This window comes from Tamandua tetradactyla, chromosome 19 (genome assembly GCF_023851605.1).
Source record: "Tamandua tetradactyla isolate mTamTet1 chromosome 19, mTamTet1.pri, whole genome shotgun sequence".
Classification (NCBI taxonomy): Eukaryota; Metazoa; Chordata; class Mammalia; order Pilosa; family Myrmecophagidae; genus Tamandua; species Tamandua tetradactyla.
The window spans coordinates 42,422,199-42,447,759 of NC_135345.1; the positions used below are offsets into that span (position 1 = coordinate 42,422,199).

General features: G+C 37.0%; 1 protein-coding gene across 25 annotated transcripts in view; it reads right to left on the minus strand.

Moving 5' to 3' along the window:
• RBM47 (RNA binding motif protein 47) overlaps nt 1-25,561 on the minus strand; it is a 192,230-nt gene that overhangs the window by 11,795 nt on the left and 154,874 nt on the right. For 24 of the 25 annotated variants that reach the window (XM_077136689.1, XM_077136677.1, XM_077136685.1 and 21 more), the window contains one exon: nt 22,151-22,272. The exons of the other annotated variant lie outside the window; for it this stretch is intronic. The gene's annotated coding sequence lies outside the window, so the exon portion shown is untranslated. The remainder of the gene's footprint in view (nt 1-22,150; nt 22,273-25,561) is intronic. 25 annotated transcript variants of the gene reach the window in all.

Consider the following 25,561-nt stretch of genomic DNA (forward strand, 5'->3'; position numbering starts at 1 on the left):
AACCATTCATGAATTTGAAATCAATCCACAAAGAACTATTGCCCATTGCATACATCAAGTATTAGGCTCGTGCTAGGATTTGATTCCAAGCCTTCTGGCTCCAGGTTCTAAACCAGCATTGTGCAAAAGAATTTCTGAGTTGATGGAAATATTCATCTGAGCGATTTAATACTGTGTCATTAGTGACTTGGTGCTGTTGAGCACTTAAAAACATGTTTAATATGAATGAAGACCTGAATTTTTTATTTTATTAAATTTTAATTAGTTCCAATTTAAATAGCCAGGTGTGACTAAAGGCTACTGTATTGGGCAGTGCAGGTCTACACTGGGCCAGCATACAGTTCTTTGGGTACAATCCGTAATTATGCAATAAGATTATCATTAAGAGCTGCACATTGTGTTTGTACCCTGTTTTACTTCATTTTACAATTTTCTGTGTTCTTAAACCCCGTTGATGGGGCTTTTTAAAAATGACGTTTAATTTTTTTATTTTTAAAAATATTCAAGTAAATTATATGGGAAATGTCTAAGAAAAGTGAACAAGAGAGAAACTATCTGTAATTTTCCCACCCAATGATAACCACAACTAAATTTGCCCATCTTTTTTTTCTAGGTTCTTTTTTTTTAAGGGAGAGAGGTGGAACTTAGTTTCTTACACTTCATTTTATAAGCATTCTTCCATGTTCTTAAAAATATTTGTGAAAACATTGTTTTTAATGGCTGCATAAGATTTCCTCATTAATTGTAGAACCCAGAGCATCATTCAGTTTAAAAAAAAATTTATACTAGGAATTATATACAAGAATATTATGGGAACTTTCAAGGATAATTAAGATGAATTTGGTCATCTAAACAAAACGAAACAAATAAAATTAAAACAAAACTTTAGTGACCCAAAAGATGTCTGAGATATTTGCAATGGGCTATAACAATCCTTCTGGTTCGTTCGCTATGATGTAAAGAGGCAGTATAGTTTAGAGGGGCAGGATGTGGCCTCTGAAGCCAGATTGTGGGGTTATGTGTGAATTCCACCACTTCCTAGTTGTGTAATCTACAGCAGGAGTACTTAGCTGCCCCATGCCTCAGTTTCACTATCCTGTAAGGTGGGGATGATGGTGATAGTATTAGCCTCATTAAGTTGTTTAGAGGAATGAATAATATCTACAACGCACTTTCAGTTATACCTAGAACATTTTGAGTTTTCAAGAAATGTCAGTTATTATTACCTTTCATTCAAACTTCTGGGTATAACTTAAGAAAATTTCTTTCAATTTTAGAGTAATTTTTAAAGACAGATTTTTCTCAGTTCTTTAAAAGCATCTATTTGATGTGACTTCGTATTCTTACTTTTTATTTTCCATGCTTTTCAACTGCTTGAAAGCTGGTTGACAAAGATTATTAAGTTTTTTCTAGTGTAAATTGAAGATGACACATTAGTTCCTTTAGTTTCAAGGTGAAACAGAAATTTCATTATCAGATTTGAACATGAGAATCCTTCCCTCCTTCCAAATAGATGGTAAAAATAAATCCCTAAGAAAGCTATTTGTACACGTGTTTATAATCTATAACATGGGAAGGAAATGTGAGGTACATGTAATCTCTGAAGCAATTTGAGATCTTATGTGTTAAAACACTAACTGCTGAAAAGTCCAAAAGAACAGAACTTATATTGTTCTCCTTTGATACGTGGAGATGACTTGTTTGAAACTACCATACTTTACAAAAAAAAAAAAAAAAAAAAAAAAAGAAAGTCTTTTAATGGTTAAGCATTCCCAATTAATTTCAACCCCACTAATTTTGTCTTTTTTTTTCAGTTAAGAATTTGCTGGTGTCAGTTTTTGAAATTAAAAATTTCAAAATAGTTACTGATTATTTCTTGCATCTATTGACCAAGAAAAGCCTTTTTCTCCTGAGATTTCATTATCTACACCATTTTACTGGCCCTGTTTCCCTTTTTCCTTTGACTACAAGGAAGTTCTAGATTGAATTCTTCACTCCAGTTTTAATAATTGTATAGGACATTACAAGATGCTTTCATGTTTTTCTAATTTTGTCTATAGTTCATTTTTTTGTCTTCTATGCTGCCAGTGCCATGAATTTAGTTACTTATATTGCTCACCTTATTGCAAGCCATGTCACATAATACTGGAGCTAGGAGAGGAATAAATATATACACATATAAGTATACATACACACATACATAAATCTAATTTGCACCAGGCATTCATACATGCAATAACTAAGTTAAGTGTGCCTTTTGCACAAAACTACAAATGTAGGCCTAAAAACAAGTATAGTAGCACAACCCTGTAAATATAATTAATAGCACTGAATTATATATTTGAATGTGGTTAAAGGGGGAAAGTTTAGGTTGTCAGTAGGTCACTAGAATCAAAATTTTAAAAACAAACATAGGCCTGTGCAACACAAACAGTGAATCCTAATATAAACTTCAGACTAGAGTTAATAGTACAATATAATAATATTCTTTCATCAGTTGTAATAAAAGGTACCACAGTGATGCAAATTATTATTCATTGGAGGGTACAGGCAAACTGTATTTTCTGCAAATCTACAACTTTGCTAATAAAAAAAATTATATTAAAAAAAATAATGGGCATAGCCCAAATACCCCTAAAAAGTGGGAGAAAGATGGTAGTGCTATACAGAGAGGGTAGAGTTTAAGAAATGAGTATGAATGCTGAATCATTATATTGATATTACTTTCAGTCCCCAGTATCTAGAGCAACTAGAAATAAAAACCTGAAATAGTAGAATTGTAACCCATACCAAACCCTGAAATCTGTTCTACAACTAATTGTTGTAGTGTGCTTTGAAATTTATTGCTTTTGTGTACATGTTATTTTTTATAAAAAAGAAAAAAAAGTTGATTGTGATGATAAATTCACAGCTATATGATCAGATTGTGAACCACTGATTGTATGCTTTGGATTACTTATATGTATATAATATATGTCAATAAAAATTAATAATTAAAAAAATCAAAGGAGAGGCTAGTGTTATAAAAGAGAAGACAGACAGACACACATCACACAAATAAAGAAAAGAGAAGACAGGATTTAACAAATGAGTACAACTCCTGAATATTGGTATTTCTTTTAGTTTCCAGTGTCTTGGAACAGCCAGAAGGAAAAAAACTTTAGAATTGTGGAACTGTAACCAATAACAAACACTGAAATCGATTCTATAACTAATTGTTGTGGTGTGTTTTAAATTTATTGCTTTTTTGTACATGTTATTTTTCACAATTAAAAAAACACTAAGAAAAAGTCAGAAGGCTTAAAGATACAAAAAGGACAAAAATAAGAGCTAATAAAATTAGCATTTCATTAGAAGCCATTAAAAAAAAGATGCACTGAATCAGTTTATTTTATGGTCTACAAATGCCATTCTCCTTATCTTTATGTCTGATATACCGCAGTTAAATAAATTATATCATGTGCCTATCAATGAATTATCCAGACCACAAGCTTACATATATGAAAAGATAAACAATTTATTTAATGCCTTAAAAAAAGGGAGCATTATAACTAATGTGACCTTTCTCTCAGAGACATAAGAGAAGGGTTAATTTATTACAATTATATATACCTGAGATCAGGGGTTGGCAAACTAAAATTGACCTACCACCTGTTTTTGCAAATAAAGTTTTATTGGAACACAGCTATGCCCATTTTAAAAATGTAATGTCTGTGGCTGCTTTTGCACTATGATGGCAGAGTCGAGTATTTGAGACAGAGGTTGTGTGACCTGCAAAGCCTATAATACTTACCGGCCCTTGCCAGAAGAGTTTGTTGGTCCTTGCTCTAGGAGATTTACAGAAAGTATCAAGGTTAAATTAACATAGATTCGTACTGCTAAGTTTACCAGTCATATTTCCTTCCATTTCCTATGCTGAGCAATGAGACAATTTCAGGGCCAGTTTTAAATTTTTGAGGTATTTTAAAGGCATGCTTTTTGAGTTGCGTCTTTTCCTCATTCTAAGTTATTTTCCACTTAGCTCCCATGGTGACATTTTTTGAGTCCTGGAGGAAGAGATACCTAATAAAGGTTGTTGGCTCAGCTCCTAACACTTAGACATGAGAAATAATTTCTAACGTTTTCACAGAGATACGGAAGTTTTGTCTACATTAATTCAGTAAACATTTATTGAGCACCCACTGTGTGTCAAATACTATGCTAGCTACTGATGATCCCTGTTCTCGCATAGCTTACCTCAGAGCTGAGTCAACTGAACTGTGCTTCAAATAGTGAATAGTTGAGCATTAACGCATTTCACCAGAAACTGGTTCAAAAAGGTCCCTCAATGTTGTTAATAATTTGTTCCTAATAAGGGCATAGTACCCCCAAGTTAAAGGCCTAGCCACAATGAGACTTCAAAATTATCTTAGACCAACGTGGCAGGTGAATTCACTGCTGTACCCACTACGAGGGACATGATTCCCAGGCAACATGGGACAGAACTCCAGGGACAAGTCAGGACCCGGCATCATGGGATTGAGAAAGCCTACTTGGCCAAAAGGGGGAAAGAGAGGAATGAGACAAAATAAATTGTCAGTGGCTGAGAGATTTCAAACAGAGTTAAGGGGTTATCTTGGAGGTTATTATTATACAGTATATAGATATCCCTTTTTAGTTTATGGTGTATTGGACTGGCTAGAGGAAGAACCTGAAACTGGTTGAACTGTGTTCCAGTAGCCTTGATTCTTCAAGATGACTGTATAATGATACATCTTTTACACTGTGATTGTGTGACTGTGAAAATCTTGTGGCTGATGCTCCCTTTATCCAGGATATGGACAGATGAGTAAAAAAAATAAGGACAATAAATAAATAATAGTGTGGGGGGGGGGTAAAGGGCAAAAAAATGGGTAGATTGCAATACTAGTGATCAGTGAGAGGGAGGGATAAGGGGTATGGGATGTAGGGTTTTTTTCTTTTTATTTCTTTTTTCTGGAGTGATGCAGATGTTCTAAAAATGATCATGGTGAAGAATACAGAACTATGTGATGGTACTGTGAGCCACTGATTGTATACTTTGGATGGACTGTACAGTATGTGAAGATATCTCAGTAAAAATTAAAAATAAAAAAAGTTAAAAGAAAATAAAAAGCTGATCTAGAATTTTATGCTCAGAAAAAAAATTAAATATTTCAAAAGTGAGGCAAAATAGACATGTTTTCAGATGGGAAAAAAATTAGCTTAGAATACCCTTTTCAGAAAAGTGAAGGGAGTGGGGGGGGTCTAAGAAGTAGGAGTGAGAAATACTATCTATTGATTGACAAGATTACTTCTTGGATTAAAAAAGTTGTGAAAATAATGAATGATGAAAGTGGACTTCAGAGGTTGGACTTTGTCTATAACTTTTTTAAAGATTCTGGATAAACAGCACAAGATTACACAATTTCATCCACCATCTGGACATTTTTAAACAGAGTGGGTAATCTGATTTAAGCTTTCTAGGATGTTCAATAAACGCAGTTTCTGGAGTCAAAAAGAAGTAGGTCCAAATCTTGACTCTCCTTGCTAGGTTTATGACTTTGAGAAAAGCCATTTAACCTCTTTGAGCCTCAACAGGCTTATCTTCAAAATGCCAAAAACTTTGTTGAATGCCTATGAAATGCCAGGCACTGTGGTGAGCTCTTCACATGTAGTAACTCATTCCAATTCTCAGAGTATGTGTATGGGATATTATTAGGATCTCTATCTTACAGAATAAGGAAATTGAGTCACAGAGAGATTAAGAACATTCTCAGTTAATGAGCATCAGAGCTGGTCTTTGAACCTTGACACCTGATTTACAGTCTGGACCACAGCTGTCCCTAAACGATTCTCATCGTAGGGTTTTGGTAAGGATTAAGCGAAGTGATGCATGTAAATCTCCTAGTGCAGAACCCAGCACTAAGTATTTAAAAAATGATAGCTTAAGAAATTTGAACTTGAGGCGATAATCTTGTCCATATGCAGGATTCAGTGTTTATGGGAAAATAGGCAAAGAGCTTATCCCAGACTACTTGAAACCAGTGAATATGAGAAGCCTTTGGGTGCTAGTGTAGACTGGCATATCAGAGTCTCCTGGATTCCCTGCATTGCAGGTAAGCCTTCTGGCAGTGTGATTCTCTCCACTGGTGTAAGCCTGTTTCTCACCTAACCCTTGGCTGGAGTAGTCTGTAGAGCCGTTTTCAAAAAGAACCTGAAGAGACTTCTGCATGGGAAACAAAAGGTCCACTTACCCTCACATCCTCTGAGGCAGGGCCCTTTCCACGCCACTACCACCCATGCACCCACCCATGCACAAATGAAAATGTTCAGGTCTTCACAGAAGGCTGATAACATTAAACAAGCATGGCAATATATCTGAAATAAACCACGATTTCTTCCTGGTTTGGCATATAAATCACACGCAGAGGAAAATATGCTTTCAAACCAAGCTATTATTACTCTGATCTATTAGCTAGAATTGTTATTTTCTGATTTAGGTGGAGTTTGAGCTTGTCAGGTTAAAATACTTTTCATTAAGATTTTAACTTTGAACTGGGACTTTCTAGAGGGCGAGGGGTACAATGGGAAGTATTTCCAATGTTTATGACCCAGGCTTTGGGTCATAAACATATGATCAAAAATAGGGCACAAATTTACTCTAGAATTATTCAAGCTACCAATTAACTTTTGGTTCAGAGCTTAAGGTGTCTGTCTGTGTGTGTTTGTTGAAGATGAATATGCAATTTTGAAATTTTTGAAAGAGTTTTAGTTGATCAGCTGAAAAACTGCAATTTGAAGATCTATTCAGCAGGGTAGCGGTGTCTTCTATTAGCTGGAATTTAATTCAGTAAAAGGGTTGAGAATGTGTTTATCCAAGAGGTAACTCTATCCGTGTTTGCCATTAGATTTCTATTTTGATGTTCCTTATTCATACCATAAAAAATTTTACTTTATTTACAGTCACTGCTTAAGCATGACCTAACACATACAATATATACAATAGAATACATATCACAGTGGTTAAGAGCAGAGACTTTGGAGTCAAGGAAATATGAGTTCAAATTATGAGTGTGCCACTTACTAGCCATGTGACATGAGGCAAATTAGCTCAGCTCCATTTCCCTATTTGGAAGATGGGTCTAGTAACAGCACCTACATCAGAGGATTGGGTTCAGAATTAAATGAGGTAATATATGAAGGCATTTGGCAGTCTTGCAAATACTGAGTTTTTAAAAAGTTAGCAATTATTATTTCTTTTCTTTAGGAATTCAAGCTTGCATCACAGGATTTTAGAATGACCTTGTAGGTTACAGAAAAATTATTTTTTAAAGGAAGATTTTGCCACAAATCAGGACAAAAGGCTGTAGACCCACTTCTGCAAAAAGTTTTCAAGATTTGGCCTTACTCTGACCGTTTATCTCCCTGCCCTGTGCCAAATAACCACCACCCATTAGAGTAAACAGCAGAGAGCACACTCCCACCAGCAGGCAGACCTCTGGCACCCGGATATTCCTATTACCTCAGAGCTGCAAACTGGAAAAGGAGTTCTGCTCAAAATGGAGACAGAAGTACTGGAAGTTTACCTTGGGGCCCAAATAGTAAGCTGAAGACCGAAGCATAGTCTCTGTTTTCAATCTCAGCCAGCAGTCGTATGTTATTTGAAGGTTTGGCCTTTGGACACATAAAAATCTTTGGGTGAATTTTCTTTCAATTTGGTAAAATCCCGAAAAGGGGAAGAAGGAATGGAATAAGCTCATTCTGGACCATGGCTTCTGCCCGCTTGCTCCTGGCTAACTGAGAAGAGTTCATTCATACTGGGTCTTAAACTGTGTGGATGCTTGTACGGATTTTGTTATGGCAAAGCACACCATTCAATGAATTATTGTGTTTGATAAACAAACACAAAACCAAGAGGATCAATTTTCTCAGGCACATCTATCAACATGTCCCAGAAATGCAGGCATTTTGCTGTGGGTTTCCAGGGATACTGGCTGCATACCAGAAGAGGGGTAAAGACCCCCGCCCAAAAGGGTGGAGTGGGGAAATTTTCTACTGCAACCCACAAATAGCAATCTGTGCTTCTAGGCCTCATCTTGTTCCCTTTATGTAAGCATTACACGTTTACACTTTTTCTCAACAAAACGGGTTGATGGGGTAAAGCTGAAAAATAAAACCTGCACATTGGGCAGACACATACATGCCTCCTGGCTTAACATTTTCCCAAAGCAGTGAACAAGCATGGGAGGGACTTCTGGTTTCACCCCTTATCTTGCTGCCTTGACCTTTGCCTTTGACGGATCTGACAAGGAACAGAAAGGCTGATGGGCAGACAGATACCAGAGGGAAGAAGGAGAAGCAGCAATCACTTATATCAAATAATAGTAGCTTTAATTTATCCAGTATTTTGCAATTTGTACAATTCTTTTGCATACATGATCTAATATCATAAAATCCCAAACTTTACGCTACAAAGGGATCTTAGGTAGTCATTTAGTCCAGAGTTTCTCAACTTCGACCCTGCTGACATTTTTGGCATGATAATTCTAATATATTGGGGGACTGCTTTGTGCACTGTAGGATGTTTTCTCGCATTCTTGATTCTTGCCCAATACCCACTCGATGCCAGAATCACTCCCCACCCCACCCTGATTAACAACCCCACATCTTTCTAGATATGCAGATGCCTGGGGGGTGGGGGCATTGCCCCCTGTTCAGAACTATTGATCTAATCGACTTCTTCAAAACTGTAAACTGAGATTATATACTTACACATGGTAAATACTAATTAAATAGTAGGAGGAGGAATTATTATTTTGTATTCTCTCCACCCACAAAATGGACTTGGTGTCTTGATCTGACTCATTGTCAAGGCCGCCAAGACAGAACTGTGTAACAAACAAGAGTCCAAGGTTGTGTCTCTAAGATACCAAAGTACACATTTCATTTGGTTGAAAACCCATCAATTTAAATTTTCAAACCAAATCTCCCACCACCACAGAGCCCTGTCCGCCTTACTCTATTGTCTAATTGATTTGTCATCACAGGCAAACTGACAGGGTCTGATTGCACAAACACCATTTTCTAAGTCCGGACAAGGGTCTGCCAATCTACGCAAGTGTCTCATTTGAATTCAGACCCCCTCTACCTCACAGATCCTTAAAAAATACCGACAGTCTGGTTTTTAAGACTTGGACATTTCTCAAATGTCACAGTTGGTTTCTTTAATAATGTAAGAGCCCTACGTAAGATTCATACTTTTTCTTTTTTGAGACATTCTATGCACATCACTAAAAGTATGCTCCTGGAACATTGCCTAACGGCAAAATTCAGTGATCTGATGGAATAAACAGTCAAATGATATGTGTGCATACATTCATTCATTCATTCACCCATTCATTCAAATACTGACTGGGTACTTGCTGCCTTCCGGGCTGTGCTAAGTGCTTGGGGAAATAGTGGGGACTACTGCACTGCTGCACAGTCCTTAAAATTCATGGTCAAGCAAGGATGTGCAAAAAAAAAGAGAGAAAAAGAAGAGGAAAAGAGCGCTCACCATGAGCAAAGATGGGCATTTGCAATAATACTGGAATAGTCCAGAACAGATGAAATGTAGAAGACAGAGGTGGGGCAGAAGATGAGGTTCAAAGAAGAATATAAAGAGCTTTTATTAGTGTGTTTATGAACTATTCTTTTAAGCCAGCAGGAGGTTTGAGTAGCATTTATAAGGAAATGGGAGACCAGAAACCAGAGAATTAAAGGCACAAAATAAATCTGAAGTTCTGTACTTTGAGAACCTTAGTCTTGTGTCTGCTAGGCCAAATCTGCTGTTTATTGTAAATATTCTCCTTTCATAATACCTGTGGCTGTTTCCATGATCTTGTGTAAGTCTGCTTTCTATAGCTAGAACGTAAAATCCAAGAGGCAAGAGTCTATGTCCCTTCTTGTTCACCACAGGGTCCTCAAAGACTGGCACTTAATAGAAAATAAATATTTGTCAAATAAATACATGGCCTATGAGTTCCTTTTTAATAATCTAATCAATCTCTAACGCGGTGAGCTTCTATTTTGGTACAAAACACTGTGCTAGGGACAGTGGCAGCAGGATGGGGAGGGGGCACACACAGACTGTTTGCCCAACAAACATTTATTAAGTGGCAAAGCTACAAGGTGGTTCAATAAAGTGTTTAAGAAACAATGGAAGGTCAAACAGATTCCAAGCAATGACCCAGGCTGACAAAGACTGAAAACCTGCACATTTTAGGTTTAATTATATTTAGAGACAGACTAGAATCCTGCCAACGTGGTGACTCTCCTCATCTTCTTATACTTAGCATTAATTACATTATCATGTATCACACCATTGCAAACATACTAATACACACACACACATATATATATACACAACAATATTGTGTCAGATAATTAAATCATGAAAATCAAAATCAATTTTAGAGAGCTTGTTTGATGAACAGGACACCCTGCTGATTGCCATCATTTATGATTTCAGAGATGGTAATAGGGCAGGCCATGGTGGCTCAGCAGGCAGAGTTCTCGCCTGTCATGCCAGAGACCCAGGTTCAATTCCTTGTGCCAGCCCATGCAAAAAAAAGAAAAAAAGCTCCATCACAGAGAAAGGTAATATGTCAGTATTACCAGTATAGCCAGTATTTTTGGAGTACTGGATGCACACACTCAGAAGAAAAATGCACTACAAGAGAATAAATAGCCCAAATGCTATCTTCCCTACAAGGAAGAAGATGAAATAGAAATCATCTCTCCACAGGTGAAAAACCCTATGGTGAACTGTTAGCTACCATTCTTGAGCATTTACGATGAGTACAAGAAACTTCATCTAAGTTATGATTCTTCATGACACCTCTCTGAGAAGCTTAAAATGTGGGCTCAAGAGCAAGGGTTAGCAAACTACAGCCTTAGGCCGAATTCGGCACTCTGGCTATTTTTCTAAACTGTTTTATTACAGCACAGTCACGCCCATTTGTTTACATATTGTCTGTGGGTTGACTTCATTCTGCAAAGGTAGAGCAGAATTCTAACAGAAACTATATGACCACAAAGACTAAACTATTTACTGTCCTTTTACAGAAAAAGTCTGCCCGCCTCTGTTCTAGTGTCAGATTCCTGAGTTCGAGTCCCAGCTGTTTAAGTAGGTAGCTGTGTGACCTTGGTAAGTTACTTCAGCTCTCAGGTTCTCATTATCCTCATCTGCAAAATGAGGTCCCTTTGAGGGATAAATGAGATAATATATGCCAAATGCTTGAAACAAAACCACTTAGTTTAATTAGGGTTTGATCAATGTTAGCTACTTTGCCCCCTTTTATATAAAGCCCAGGATTACCACTTAAAGTAATTAAATAAATTGCCCAAGGTCACATAGAATTCAAACTCAGGTCCATATGATGTCAAACCCCAGGCCTTTTCTACTATGACACTGTCTTCCTTTGATACTTTCATACTTACTGCAGGTTTAGCTATAGCCAGTATTAACAGAATAGTACCAGTATCATTGACAAATGGACAATGGTTGAAATAGCTGAAGGAAATTCAAGTACAGCTCCATAGTAAAATTTTTGGGAAACTAGTTCTTTCTACCATTTCCCCTTATGTCACTGCCCCACTCTCACAGTCTCTCTTTTAAGCTTTCAAAAAGTTCTGCAGACTGTCCCACAGCCTATTTCTGACCCTTTGTAAAGAAATTAACAGGTTCAAATTATATTTTAAGACTTAAAAATCTATGGAATTAAATTCTTAAATGAAAGTGTTTTAAGGATTATAATTTACATAACCTAAATGTTTAATTAAAAGTAAAGAACCTGACAAACATATAGATTAATGGAATCAAACTGAGTTCAGAAATCACCCCCCACATTTATGGCCAACTAATTTTTGACAAGGAGGCAAAGACCAGTTAATCGGGAAGGAACAGTCACTTCAACAAATGGTGCTTGGAAAACTGGATCTCCATTTGCAAAAGAATGAAGGTAGACTCTTACCTGACACCATATACTAAAATCAAAATGGATCAAAGACCTAAATGTAAAAGCCAGAACTATCTCAGATTCCTAGAAAAAAACTGAACGGATGTATCTTTAGGCCTCTGTGTTAGACAGTGGTTTTTACTTTTTTTTTTTTTTTTGTATGCTGTATGGTGGGGTCACCTTTCATTCTTTTTCCATGTGAGTATCCTCTTATTGCAGCATCATTTTTGAATTTTTATTTGTTCGTTGAATTTTGTTTGTTTGGGAAGTACATGGGCTGAGAATCAAACCCAGGTCTCCTGCATGGGAGGTGAGAATTCTACTACTGAACTACCCTTACACCCCCCTAGGCAGTGGTTTTCAAAACTTTACATTCAGCACTAAATGTAGTTAATGGGAAATTTTAGGTCATATATATTTCACTAGAATAAAAATTAGAAGAAAAAACATAGGACTGTACAACACAGTAAACCCCATTGTAAATGATGGACTATAGTTAACAGTATAATTACAAAAGTGTACCATGCTAATAAAAGGTGTTAATAATAGGGCAGTACATGTGAACTCTGTATTTTATGCACGGTATTTCTGTAAACCTATAACTTCTCTAACAAAAAAAAATTAATAAAAAATAACTACTGTGCTTTGAAATTTATTGCACTTTTGTATATATGTTATTTTTCACAAAAAAGAAAAAAATCAATTGTGATGATAAAAAAATGTTTACTCCTCCTAGTCTCCTATGTTCTAGAACAGCTAGAAGGAAAAATCTGAGAGGATGGAATGGTAGCCCATGACAAATGCTGGCATCTGTCCTGTAAGTACTTGTTAAAGAATGCTTTGAAAATTATTGCTTTTTTCTTTCTTTGCTTTGCATATATGTTATGCAATTTTAAAAGTTAAAAAAAATCTAAAATGTGTGTGCAAAGAGTATTTTGCATGTTTAGTTTCTTGAATTCATGCCAAAACAGAAAACCTAGGAGGTAAACTTTCCCAAATATAAGCTTATGCAGTATTTATGATGGTATATGAATATTCTTTTCTCTCTAATTTCAAGCTATATTAGTAGTTTATAAAGATTAATTATGTAATAATAATATGGTCTATTATTATATTATCATGTTATACATGACAAACTGCACTACACAATATATTCTATCATTACCTCTTGGCAGTCTGTCAAATGGTAGTATACCATAGTATCATAGGGGCCTGTAAGAAAATTGCCTGCCCTGAAACAAAGGCTCTGAAATCAAGTGGCACAGTCAAATATTAGCTTCAGTTTTAGATGTGACCTCTGATTTTATTTGGATAATATTAATCATCTCTGTTGCAACTATGAGACAGTACCTGCTACCACAAAGAAAACCAGATCCCCTTTAATATGATGTCCTCAGACTTCATTGACCAATATCTCAGGGCAGAACTTACAGTGAAGTAGTGGCTGGGCAGGAAAGTGGGGCTATTTATAAAGTTAAAAGATATTTTGAAATAGTACAGTATTTTATGGCACTAACCTATCATAGGCTCTTTGTGAGAAAAAATAAAAAAGGAAGTGAACTGTCCAGTGGGAAACCACTTAAAGACAGTATATATTAAACTGCAGCTTTAATCCAGCAAATACATTTTCTTTTTATTCATTAAGTACTTCAAAGGTGGTCTTCTTTTATTTAGTTTTCTATCTTTGGTTCCCCCTTGTGAAATTTGGACTTTTATTTTTTCATTTTTGCATGTAATGAAAAACAAAACTGACAGTTTAATGAGCTGGTCCTTCTGGCAGAAAGCATGGCAAGATTAACAAGCCTTAATACCCAATTGCTTAATTTTTATTATAAATTTTATAAAAGAAAGGAAGAACCATGTGTGAAAGGGAACCTGGGCCATTCTGTAGTAGGTATTTGTGAATATTGTACATTTTTGTGCTGGTTTGAAAAGGTGTATGTCCCCTGGAAAAGCCATGTTTTAATCTAAATCCCATTTCATAAAGGCAGAATAATTCCTATTCAATACTGTATGTTTGAAACTGTAATCAGATCATCTCCCTGGATGATGTGATTTAGTCAAGAGTGGTTGTTAAACTGGATTAGGCGACAACATGTCTCCACCCATTTGGGTGGGTCTTGATTGGTTTATTGGAGTCCTATAAAATAGGAAACGTTTTGGAGAATGGGAGATTCAGAGAGAGCAGAGAATGCTGCAGCACCACGAAGCAGAAAGTCCACGAGCCTGCGACCTTTGGAGATGAAGTAGGAAAACGCCTCAAGCTTCATGAAACCGGAAGCCAGGAGAAAACGCTAGCAGATGACGCCGTGTTTGCCATGTGCCCTTCCAGATGAGAGAGGAACCCTAACCGTGCTCATCATGTGCCTTTCCAAATGAGAGAGAAACTGTGCACTTCATCAGCCTTCTTGAACCAAGGTATCTTTTCCTGGATGCCTCTGACTGGACATTTCTATAGACTTGTTTTAATTGGGACATTTTCTCGGCCTTAGAACTGTAAACAGGCAACTCATTAAATTCCCCCTTTTAAAAGCCATTCCGTTTCTGGTATATTGCATTCCGGCAGCCAGCAAACTAGAACAATTTTATCTACTTATTTGTTTGTTAGTCTCTGCAAGCCTGAGTGGGATCTTCTTAAAAAGGTCCCTTAACAATAGAAAATGTGAAGTTCACATTCTATTATGAAGTGACTAGATATTTTTTAGGCTATTTCCACATACTTTTGCACTATTTGAAATGTATTAGAAAAAGTACATTATGTAGTTTAGACCTTATTTTGTTAGCTATAACTGGAGCTTTTCACAGGCAAGGACCCTTATTTTATTTTGGTATCCTTGGGACCTAGCACTGGTGAAAAAATATTTGAACAGAAAGAAAAAAAGAGAGAGAGGAAGGAAGAAAGGAAAGAAGGATCAATAAATGAGACCTGTGTTTTATAAGAAACATGGTAGAACAAAGCTACAAAAAAAAGCTTTATATTTGTAACTACCACCAAATTGTCTTGGGTATTTTCACTATTTATCTACTGATGTTCAACTATATAGCTTTTATGGTCTACCTGCATTTGGAACTGTGTACAAATGGTCATACAGTGTTGTCTGAGTGTGTATCTGCATGGCCAAAAGGAGCCCAGTAAAGAATGGATAGGTCAGCTTTGGCATGGAAAACTGGTATTTCCAATACTCAGCTCAGGCATTATAGATGTTAAGGGAAAAAATCCACTCCAACCACTGATGGACTTTACTGATTGCAAATCTTAACACCAAAATGCAACTATTAGCTATTAAAATAACCGATCATTATCTTTAAGCTGCTAATCTAAAGGTGGCTTGGTGGCTTTTCTATGCACTAATTTTTTTTTTTTTTTACAGCATGATATCAATCTTGTTTATTATATACTACAAGTGTCCAGAACTTTTAGAAATATATGTATCTATATATACATATTTTTTTTTTTTTTTTTTTTTTTTTTTTTTTTAAAGGAAAGACAGAGAGAAGGAAGGAAGGATAGAAGGAAGGAAGGAAGGAAGAAAGGGAAACATTTTTAAACATTTTCTTGTTTTATTGTATTCTGTTTCTCCGTTTTTGTTACATGGGCTGGGGCCGGGAATCGAACCGAGGTCCTCCGGCATAGCAGGCAAGCACTTTGCCCGCTGAGCCACCGCGGCCCGCCCTATATACATATTTTTAGTGGCTTAATTCTAAGTACTGAGAATGCAATAGAAAATTTTATTCTTGTTTGTGCTTTTCTATGTTTTCTATATCTTCCTCAACGAGCATATACTTTTACAAACCAGTCACTAATAACTTTTTTTTTTTTGGTATGGGCAGGCACCAGGAATCGAACCCAAGTCTCAGGACTAAGCACTAATTTTAAATGGGGAGAAGGATTTTTGTTTTTTTAATTTTAAAAAGAAAATGGACCAATGAACATTGGTGCTTTTGCTTTCTATGGCTAAATAAAAAGAGTGAGCAAGGCACTGAGATGGGATAGAGTCCCTTCTCCCCGTATTTATTTCTCTGCTCCTGACCAGCTCTCCACCATGCATTGTGGTCCTTATGAGTTGGGAAGAGAGTTACAAGTTCAAACTGATACGAGCAATATAATCCAGAAATTCACAGATGTGTGTGTGTGTGTGTGTGTGTGTGTGTGTGTGTGTGTGTGTATATACGTATAAATGAAATGCAAGGTTCTCAGTCCAAAAAATGTCACTCATGCTTCTATCTTTCCCATGTGCCTGGGAGGTACATGTCACCCAGGAAAACAACATCCTATGTTGTAGAGAGGAAAAAAACCCAACTTTTTAAAAAGTAGGGATCCTCCAAGCCATCCCTTACTCCCCACTATCTTTTCTCTTTATTCACCTTTTCCCCTCCCCTTGTTAATTATTTTTTCTCTCGCTCATCTTAAATTCTCATTTACTATCCCTAGTTTTCAAATGTAATTACCTTGATTAATAAGTATGTTAGAGTAGCATGTAGGACTAGACAGATGCTACTGTCTGATAAGTCTTTTGCTTTAATCCTTATTTAAATAAATAAATAAATGGCTATTCACCATATAAACAAAATGTAACACGTGGTTTTAATTAGGGGCAGAAAAAATGAAAAAAAAAATAAAATTAGGGGCAGAAAGAGGGTTTGCCAATTGAAAATAATTTGAATGGTAAATTTACAAATAATTGCTTTCTGAGGTAGAATTTGTAGATTAGGGGAATAAATGAAGTTGTTCTGTTTACTTCTGAGAAAAGCTATTTATTAGAAGGAGTAGACGATGGAAAGAGAGAGGAGAACCAGTTTCCCCAGTCTCTATAATTTAATAAGGCAGTTAAAAATTAGTTGGAAATCCAAAAAGTTAGTTGGAAATCCTTAAGTTACATAAATGCAGACCAATATTAATTAAAGAAACGCACAAAACAGAAATGGAAATGAACAGAAAATATACATGCTGAGTTTTACTAAACTTAGAGCATTTAGAGTGAAGTGTTCTGTGTCAGGACGCCTACGAGTTTTCAGGTATATTAAACTCCTAGGCTGTTGTTGGTATCTGTTAGTGGTTTGTGTCTTATGTATCTCTGTACTTTCAATGTGGGTACTTGGAGTTAATATTTTGATTGAAAACCTACCAGTTAAAAACACATTTGATTTGAGTTAGTGATTTATTGCCAGTCTTTTATTAGATACTCTTCACGTTAATAAAAGTGTGAAATGACTTAAGTGCTTTGAGGGAAATAAGTCCGCCAGTCTTACAAATTTGCTTTAGAAAGCATGCCCTATCTTACCCCTACCTTGCATCAGACAATTTAATCGGCTTCATTATTTCCCCTTTCTCCAAATCCCCTTTTATGGCAAAGAGAAAGCGAATACTTACAGCTGCAAACATAGTTTGAAAATGCCCCATGAGGGCCACGAGGGAGGCGGGGCAGGTCACATTTTGTTGCTTAAAGGTCCTGAAGCCAGAGTCTTAGAAGATTTAACACTGATTTATTTGGCACTTAGACACCCAACTGCCAACACCAAGTGCTGTACTGTTGAGAATCTCACTCATGTGGCGAATTCTGCAGCTGTCAGGTATGTTAGCGGGGCAGCTTCTGTCACCTCCAAGACCATCAGAGAGAGGCCAGTCTAACCAGCCCCTTTGGTACAGGCGATGCTAGCTGGGATGGATGACACCGCCTGGTGGCTGCTTTTACTTCTCAGGATTTGGCAAATGAAAGCTAGACAGACCTTCACATTCTACATTGCATACACCCTATGTTCTGTCCTCACTAGGAACAGAACATCTTTGTTCTGAAATACAGTTACCTACCTCACTGTGGCTAGTCTAGCTGTTTCCCTGAAGCAGCATGTGGAGAAGTTTTTTGTGTGTGCAAAAGATGTTTTCATCTATTGTATTCCATCATTTGCAGCCACATTCAGCGTGAGGTGTCCTTTCTCTTTCCCCCCTCTGCCAGGTATACACACATAACACGTGGGAACATATACATATATCCCTACATTTTTCATCTTGGCCTAAAACGCTGCCAACCTCTACTTTTCTTTCATTGGGGATTTCATGAAGCGTGTTTACATCAAAATGCTCGCTGATCCCAGCCACTGCTTCACTGCCGTATCCTAGCTACAGATCCCAGGTCCCCAGTCTCTTCAGTTTTCTCCAACCTGTCTGCTGGGAAACCACCTAAGCCTACACCAGGAAGCAAAATAATTCCAAATGAGCATTGAGTGTGAATATGTGTGTCTTTGGCTTAGCTGGCTGACACACACGCTCACTTGGAGGACTGAAAGGTACTTAAAAGAATCCAGTAAAATCAGTGCAGTTAGTATATGGAATAAGAAGGAAAGAGTACAAATGTGGGGGGTGGGGTGAAGGGAGATGATTAGGAAAATGATGCTCAACATTATACAGCTTTTTATCTTCATAGTTGTAATAAGAGATGGATGGGGAAAAGAGAAGCCAATGATCCGTATGTTAGCAACTGAGGCTTTTAATAACTCTGTGATCTGATAAATAAAAAACATCTTTGCTGCTTCAAGACAAAGACTAAAGCTAGTCTGGAAGGCTAAAACAGTTCTTTCATGATTTTAGCTTTTGGAAGGCACTCCAACCTATTTGTATATATGTCTTTATAAGTATGAAACGGATCAGTACTACAAGGTGACACAAAATGTCCAAAATAGTACTTTAGAGAGAAAGGTCACTTTGGATAGTGGCAGAAGTTTGCTCAAAGTTTGGCCCAGTCTGAGAAACTGCTCATTCCAGCTCAGCAGTTGGGCCATATAATGTGAACATTGTGGTAGGAGTAGATGGTGATGGTGAAGGACAACTAAATATACATGAGTTTAAATATTTACTCAAACATTTTTTATGTGTTCCAAAGTTTGAAACCCTGATAAAAATCCATGGACAGTCCAAATGTGGACTTTAATGTGTGTGTGTGTGAGTGTTGGGGAGTGGGGGCAGGGTGCCAAGGTGAGGGAGAAGATTCGGATCTACAGCTTTAAAATTCTGTCCTTAAACCTTGTGTCTGATGCTTCTTTTATCTACCATATCAACAGACGAGCAGAACATATGGAATAAAAATAAATAATAGGGGGAACAAATGTTAAAATAAATTTAATTTCAAATGCTAGTGATAAATGAAAGCGAGGGGTAAGGGGTATGGTATGTATAATCTTTTTTTTTCCTGTTATCGTTTTATTTCTTTTTCTGTTGTCTTTATTTCTTTTTCTAAATTGATGCATATGCAACTATGTGATGATATTAAGAGTTACTGATTATATATGTAGAATGGAATGATATGTTAATGTTTTTGTTTGTTTGTTGTTAATTTTTTTAATTAATAAATAAAAAAGAAATAAACACATAATTTTGTACTGAAAAAAAAAATTCTGTCCTTGATTCTACAAATCTCCTGTGAAGCCCAATGACCATTCTCTTACTTTTGGGGTCCTCGGCATCTGGTATTTTATCTTTTACTTATAAATTATAGAATGTTAAAGCTGAAAGAAACCTTAGAGGCCACCCTGAAGAATTTTTCTATTACTATACTTGGATATTTAAAATATGTTTAACTTGAAAAAAATGTCTTTAGTACTTAGTGCAGGAAAACTTTTCTAAAGAACTGGTGGCAGACCATGAAAGCTATATTACACATCATGTTCTTTTTTTTTGAACCGAGATTTCCAGGAAGCTCATGTTGAAGTTTAGATATCTGCCTACTGATCTTTCCTGTTTTTTTCACAATCTTATGTATAAGTATGTATTTGCATTGAAAAACATTTTAGACTCTCTTTGGATATAGACAAGATTCAAACTGAGCTTCCCCCTTAGAGGAAGAAACCAGACTAGAAGTTAAGTGGCCTATCCAAGGCCATAAACTTTTAATTCAGTTTGTTGCTTGTTTGGGCTCACCAACTAAATTTTAAACTTTCCATAGGCAATGAAAAAATCTACTTTTGTTCCCCTGAAGTACACAAGACAGAAACGAACAGAAGTGTTGAAATACCAAATAAATGAATACAGGCCCTAAACATGCTTTTTTTACATAGAGAGATCCAAAAGATTAAAGTTGATGGACCATGTAGATCAGATGTTATGATCTTCTTTTTAAAAAAGCTGATAATAGGGGTGAGTGGGTAAAGGGCGGGGGGGGGGGCTTTTACTTCCTGAGCATCTATAGATGTATGTATAGTTATAAATCTTCCGAAATCAATAATACTTGGTTTCAACATGTATGCACTGAAATGAACATGGTCGTATATGATGGGTGGTGATAGATGGGAAGGCAGGGATAATTTACTAGATTCCTAGAGGACAGTATCAAGAGGTTTACAGTGTTTATTAAATAGTTCCTTTTCATTAGCTCAATGCTTCCAAATTTAGAAGCTAATTTCCTTCCATATTTGGAGGAAATTTACCCCAAGAAAATAGCCAGAAACACAAGCAGATTTATACACATGTATGCTCACTACAGTGGGCATACATGTCTTATATAATTATCTTATATAAGATAATTATATACATTATCTTATATAAGATAATGTAACGGACATAGTAATATATTTGGATGTAATGTAATAAACACAGAAAACGGCACACTAAATTAGGCACAGCTGTAGATACAATATTTATTTTATATCTCAACTATATTAATCTTGTTAAATCTTGGTTAACATATGTACGAAAAAATTCTAAAAGCAAACCAAAAAAAAAAAAAAAAAAAAAAAAACCAAGTAAAAAGACCACAATGTTAATTGTGTTTATCTTTCAACTGAGATTATAGGAAATTTTAATAATTTCCAGAATTTCCTTTAATACATACTCTTTTATAGAAAGGGGGAAAAAAAATGGCCCGTACTCGAAATTGCACCAAGCCAGCAGCTGCAGTTGACGCAATTCTACCCACAACTTCTGGATGTTTCCCTTAGCCAAAAATCGCACTAAGTCAACTCGGAGTTTGAAGCATTCAGCAAACAATGGCAAGGCAGAGCCACCAGAAACATGTACCTGATTTCCATGACAAATATGCTAATACTGTATAGCTAGTGGAGCCATTTTCTGGGCTGCTTTCTGGACATGTGCAACGATCGAATAGAATAGAATGAACCTGCCCCCAAGGAATGGAGAAATTAGCAACCATTCCAGCTGGGGGAATACTGAGTTGTTTCAACACCAACTCATAACTGATGCCAAGTAAAAGCAGTGCACTCCTTAAAATATGGTAATTGAAGAAATAATGTACATCTGGAATCTTTTTAAAAAAATACTACAACTGAAAAAAATTTTAAATCTCTGAGTTCCTGAATCAATGAACTAAAATCCAAACCCACCATAGAGGATATGAAGAGGCAATTTTTTTCTTTGGGGGATTGTTGGGCACATTAGTGTCACCAGCAGCCCCCTCCCTGACACACAGGGATCCATTGCCTCCACGTTTTGCAGCTCTTTGAGCTGTAGCTGTGGGTTGGGGAGGGCTGGTTATCCATGGTTCAGGGTGAGACTTAAATACTCCCCTTCCCCTGCCACAGTATCCATAGGTTTATCACCCACAGAAAAACAATTTCTGTTTGTTGTGAATTATATAGCTTTCAGGGTGCTCTTACATATGATATGACTGATTGGATCGTCGCAACTCAGAAAGAGAATCTGACATGAGAGTTAATTTCATCCTTAAATGACAGGTGAGGAAGCAGACAGAGAAGGTTATGTGGTTGCTCAAGAACTTACAAGATTGCAACACTCAATCCTGGGCTGGCTTGTACAAAGAATTCTTCCCTGTGTCCATCACATTTAAAGTACAACTTTGAAATGCTGTTGACCTCTTTTTTGCATAGGGAAGGGGCATATTTATAAGCAATACAGAATTATGCCCCATCTCTTAACTCATAAGATGCTCATATATGCATGCAGCAGTTGTTCCTCCCAGGCCACAAGGATGTAAGTTCAACAAAGAAAGAAGGATTTACATGGTTGACTCAAAACTACTTATGTTGTATATACCACTAATGCTGCCACCTAAACACACACCAGGTTTGCACTATGGCGGTAGTTCACTAGTAGTTCACTACTACAGCAGATATCTTGTTTGATAGGAATGAAAATTGATGTTCATCTTAAGTGGATAAGAAAAGGACCCAGGCGGTGTACTCACCAAAAACCACCAATTTGATGTGTCTGGTCCTGAATAGGGTGTAGAACGAGTACACGGGAAAATTCAGACAGTTTGCTTAGGACTTCTCAACTCAATTTTTGGAGTGGCCTTTGAGACAAATCCTGAGAGGTTAAAAGAAAAAAATTAGAAATGTTTTCTATTTCAACATAATTTCCATATGTGCATTTGAAATTGGGGACCATTATCTTCAGAAAAATGAACTACCATGACTCTAATATTATGCTTTCCACAAGTCAAGAAATGCAACCTTTCATTCCTCCTTCCACCCCTGAAGAAATAGGGACCAGCGTTTTTTTTTAAACTCCGATTTATTCCATTTTGTTGTATTTTGCCCACTACCATCTTTAAGGTACTGACAGCTTAAAATGAATATAATGTTTAGGAAAGAGTACAAAAAACCCTGTATATGAAAAAAAAAGACTGTATATGCATAGCTTCTGGTACACAACACTAATGGATCATCATACTTTTTCTGGCTGATCTAGCTAGGATCTCCAAAACCACTGAAACGAGTACTACTGCCATCTTCCACCAATCATTCAGAGCTGGCAGGAACGCAACTTGCTATTCTGTCCTAAAATGTGCTGTTACGACTCTTTTGAGAGTGGTCTCTGCATGGAGAGTCCTGTGAGGATCACAATTTGGGGTCCTAGCATGACCTTAAAAGTCATGATATAGAAAATATTCACATGATGAAGATTTTGATTCAATACCTTTATTTCGTATCTGGAAATATAATCTGCCTGACTTAAAAAATATTGTCTCCCAACTGCTGCGAAATCTAAGTGTCCAAATTTATAAGATTCAATATGGCATAATGGCTAGCCCAAATCAGTAAAAAGAGATTTGCCTCAACGCTGCATCCTGGGATAGCAGCTAATAATCAACAGAAGAGTATTTGATAAACTGTCAGTTTTCTTTCTACAATGGCCAAATTTTCCCCTTTGAAAAATGTTATCTATGAATTGAAAGCAAATTCATATATAAATGACACGGGATTCATGTACTTTTATGATATATCTTAATAAGGAAGGAAAGAAGAATCACTGATGTGTCACTTATGGCTGTTCAAATAACATAGAAAATTTCCCCCCAAATTAAATACTTAGACAAAATTCTTTGTTCCCAGAAAGATCTAATTTCCAGTGTGGCTCCAAACACAATTCATTTTGGAAAATGTTTAAATATCATTATCATAAAAATCTATACCTTACAAAGAGACAACCCTATTTTTAAATTTCATAAAATAGTGTGTCTGATGTTAGATCCTATCTGTCTGACTTTTCAATGTAGGGATAATGGCTGGAGGAGTGTGAGCTAGGGGGTCTGGGAACTCAGCCTGAAGCAGCCAGTACTAACTTCAAGCTCTTACGTTTTCTTATCAAAATTCACACACACTTTTCATTGCACCCCATCATGATATTTCCATATTTGTTTTTTTGTCATAAAAATCTCCAAGCAAAACCCATCTGTCACATTTGTTCTAGGGCTTCACATCCCCCTTGATACATTGGCTATCCCAGGGCACCCCTGATTTTTACTTTGGAGGAAACGCCTTACCAAAGCTCACACATCTAGGTAGCAAATACAGTACTAAGGTTTGTGAGGCAGTTGCTAGATGTAAGAAATGGTTTCCAGATATTAATTAGGTTCATTAATTCATTCCAACCCCTTCACCTATTCCTTGTACTGTTAGCCGGCTACGGATATTGCTCACTCCACCATGGAGTCTTTATGAAGAACAGCTTGGAGATATTTTCTCAGATTCCAGTACAAGGAAAGCTATACTGAGCTGAATAATTGTTTTGTTTCTATTTTGAGAGGCATATGAATCTTAGCGCCGCTCCTGACTCCAGCATTGACAAAAGGTGGGATCCAAGGGCAAACATTCATTGGACTTACAATGCTCAAGGCATCATCTTAGTTTGCCTACACTGATCTCTTCTTTATCTTATTGTACCATATACAGCATTTTTTGGAATGAGACAGGGTATAAAGACATGCATGAAATGAATATTTCTTTCTTTTCCAAAAAGATGGCCCAGTTTAATTTCAAGTTATCAGTTCTCTATAAATCTAGGCAAAAAACAATAATAATAATAAAAAAGCTGCCTCGCACCTCGTATCCCCCACTGAGGGATGAGAATATCAGGAACTACACTGCCCATACCCAGTTTGCAAACACATAGGCTTATAGCTACCAGAGTCCAGTGGGCCAAGGGTCAGATAACAGGATTCTTGTCCTTTCCACCAGGACCATCTGACCATATGCATGCTATGTAACATTCTGGCCTTGGGCTCCCTCATCTGTAAACTGCAGCTGATGTTAGCACCTCGTATGAGAATTATAAGGATAAATGGGATACTACATTGAAAGCATCTTGGAAACTCCCAGCCTGGACTACTACTGCAGTCACCCAACTAGCTTCATCCTATCCACTCCCGCCTTCTGCAGTCTAGCTCTCATCGCAGCCAAAATGACCTTTAAAAAATGTATAATTTGATCATATTGCCCTTCTCCTCAAATCCCTATACTCTCTTCCCACTACCCTTAGAAAAAAGTCAATATCCTTAAAAAGGCATATATGGAAGATCCCGGCTACCCCGCCCCCCAGCCTCTGTTGTGTCTCTTTCTGCTTATGCATGCTGTTCCTAATGTTTTAAATCCTTGCCAGTCCATCTGTTAGCTTACACTTATCCTTAACTTTACTCCCTCTAGGAAGTCATCCCTGAAACCCCCTGTCCGGTTTAGGGTCCCTGACATATGTTCTCTCAGCACCATACAACCCCTCGCAGGACTCATCATTACACTAGGTTGAATCATATGAAATTGCCATTTTGGGGTCAAAAACTAGAATATTGGCAATTTATATGGTTTAACTTTACAGTAACTGGTATAATAGTGGTCATCCTCAGTCAAATGTAAGCAGTATCAGGGCAGAATCTTAAGTCTGACTTAGTACTATAATTCCAATGTCCCACACCCAATCCCTAGTACACAGTAGGTGCTTAATTAAAAGAACACTCCCCTCTATGTGGGACATGACTCCCAGAGATGAGCCTGGCCCTGGCACTATGGGATTGACAATGCCTTCCTGACCAAAAGGGGGAAGAGAAATGTAACAAAATAATGTATCCGTTATTCTTGCAAGCAGTGGGGACAAGTAATTCAATAGATTGAGCCTCAATCTTGGGATGAACCCCTGTGAAGCATATTCCTGCAAAGGAGAAGCTATGCCAACTGATAATTATGCCTAAGAGTCACCCTTAAGAGAATGTCTTCTGTTGCTCAGATGTGGCTCACTACCCCTTCCCCCTATTTGGGACATGACTCCCAGGGGTGTAAATCTCCCTGGAAACATGCCTGGGATGAGCCAGGGCCGACATCAT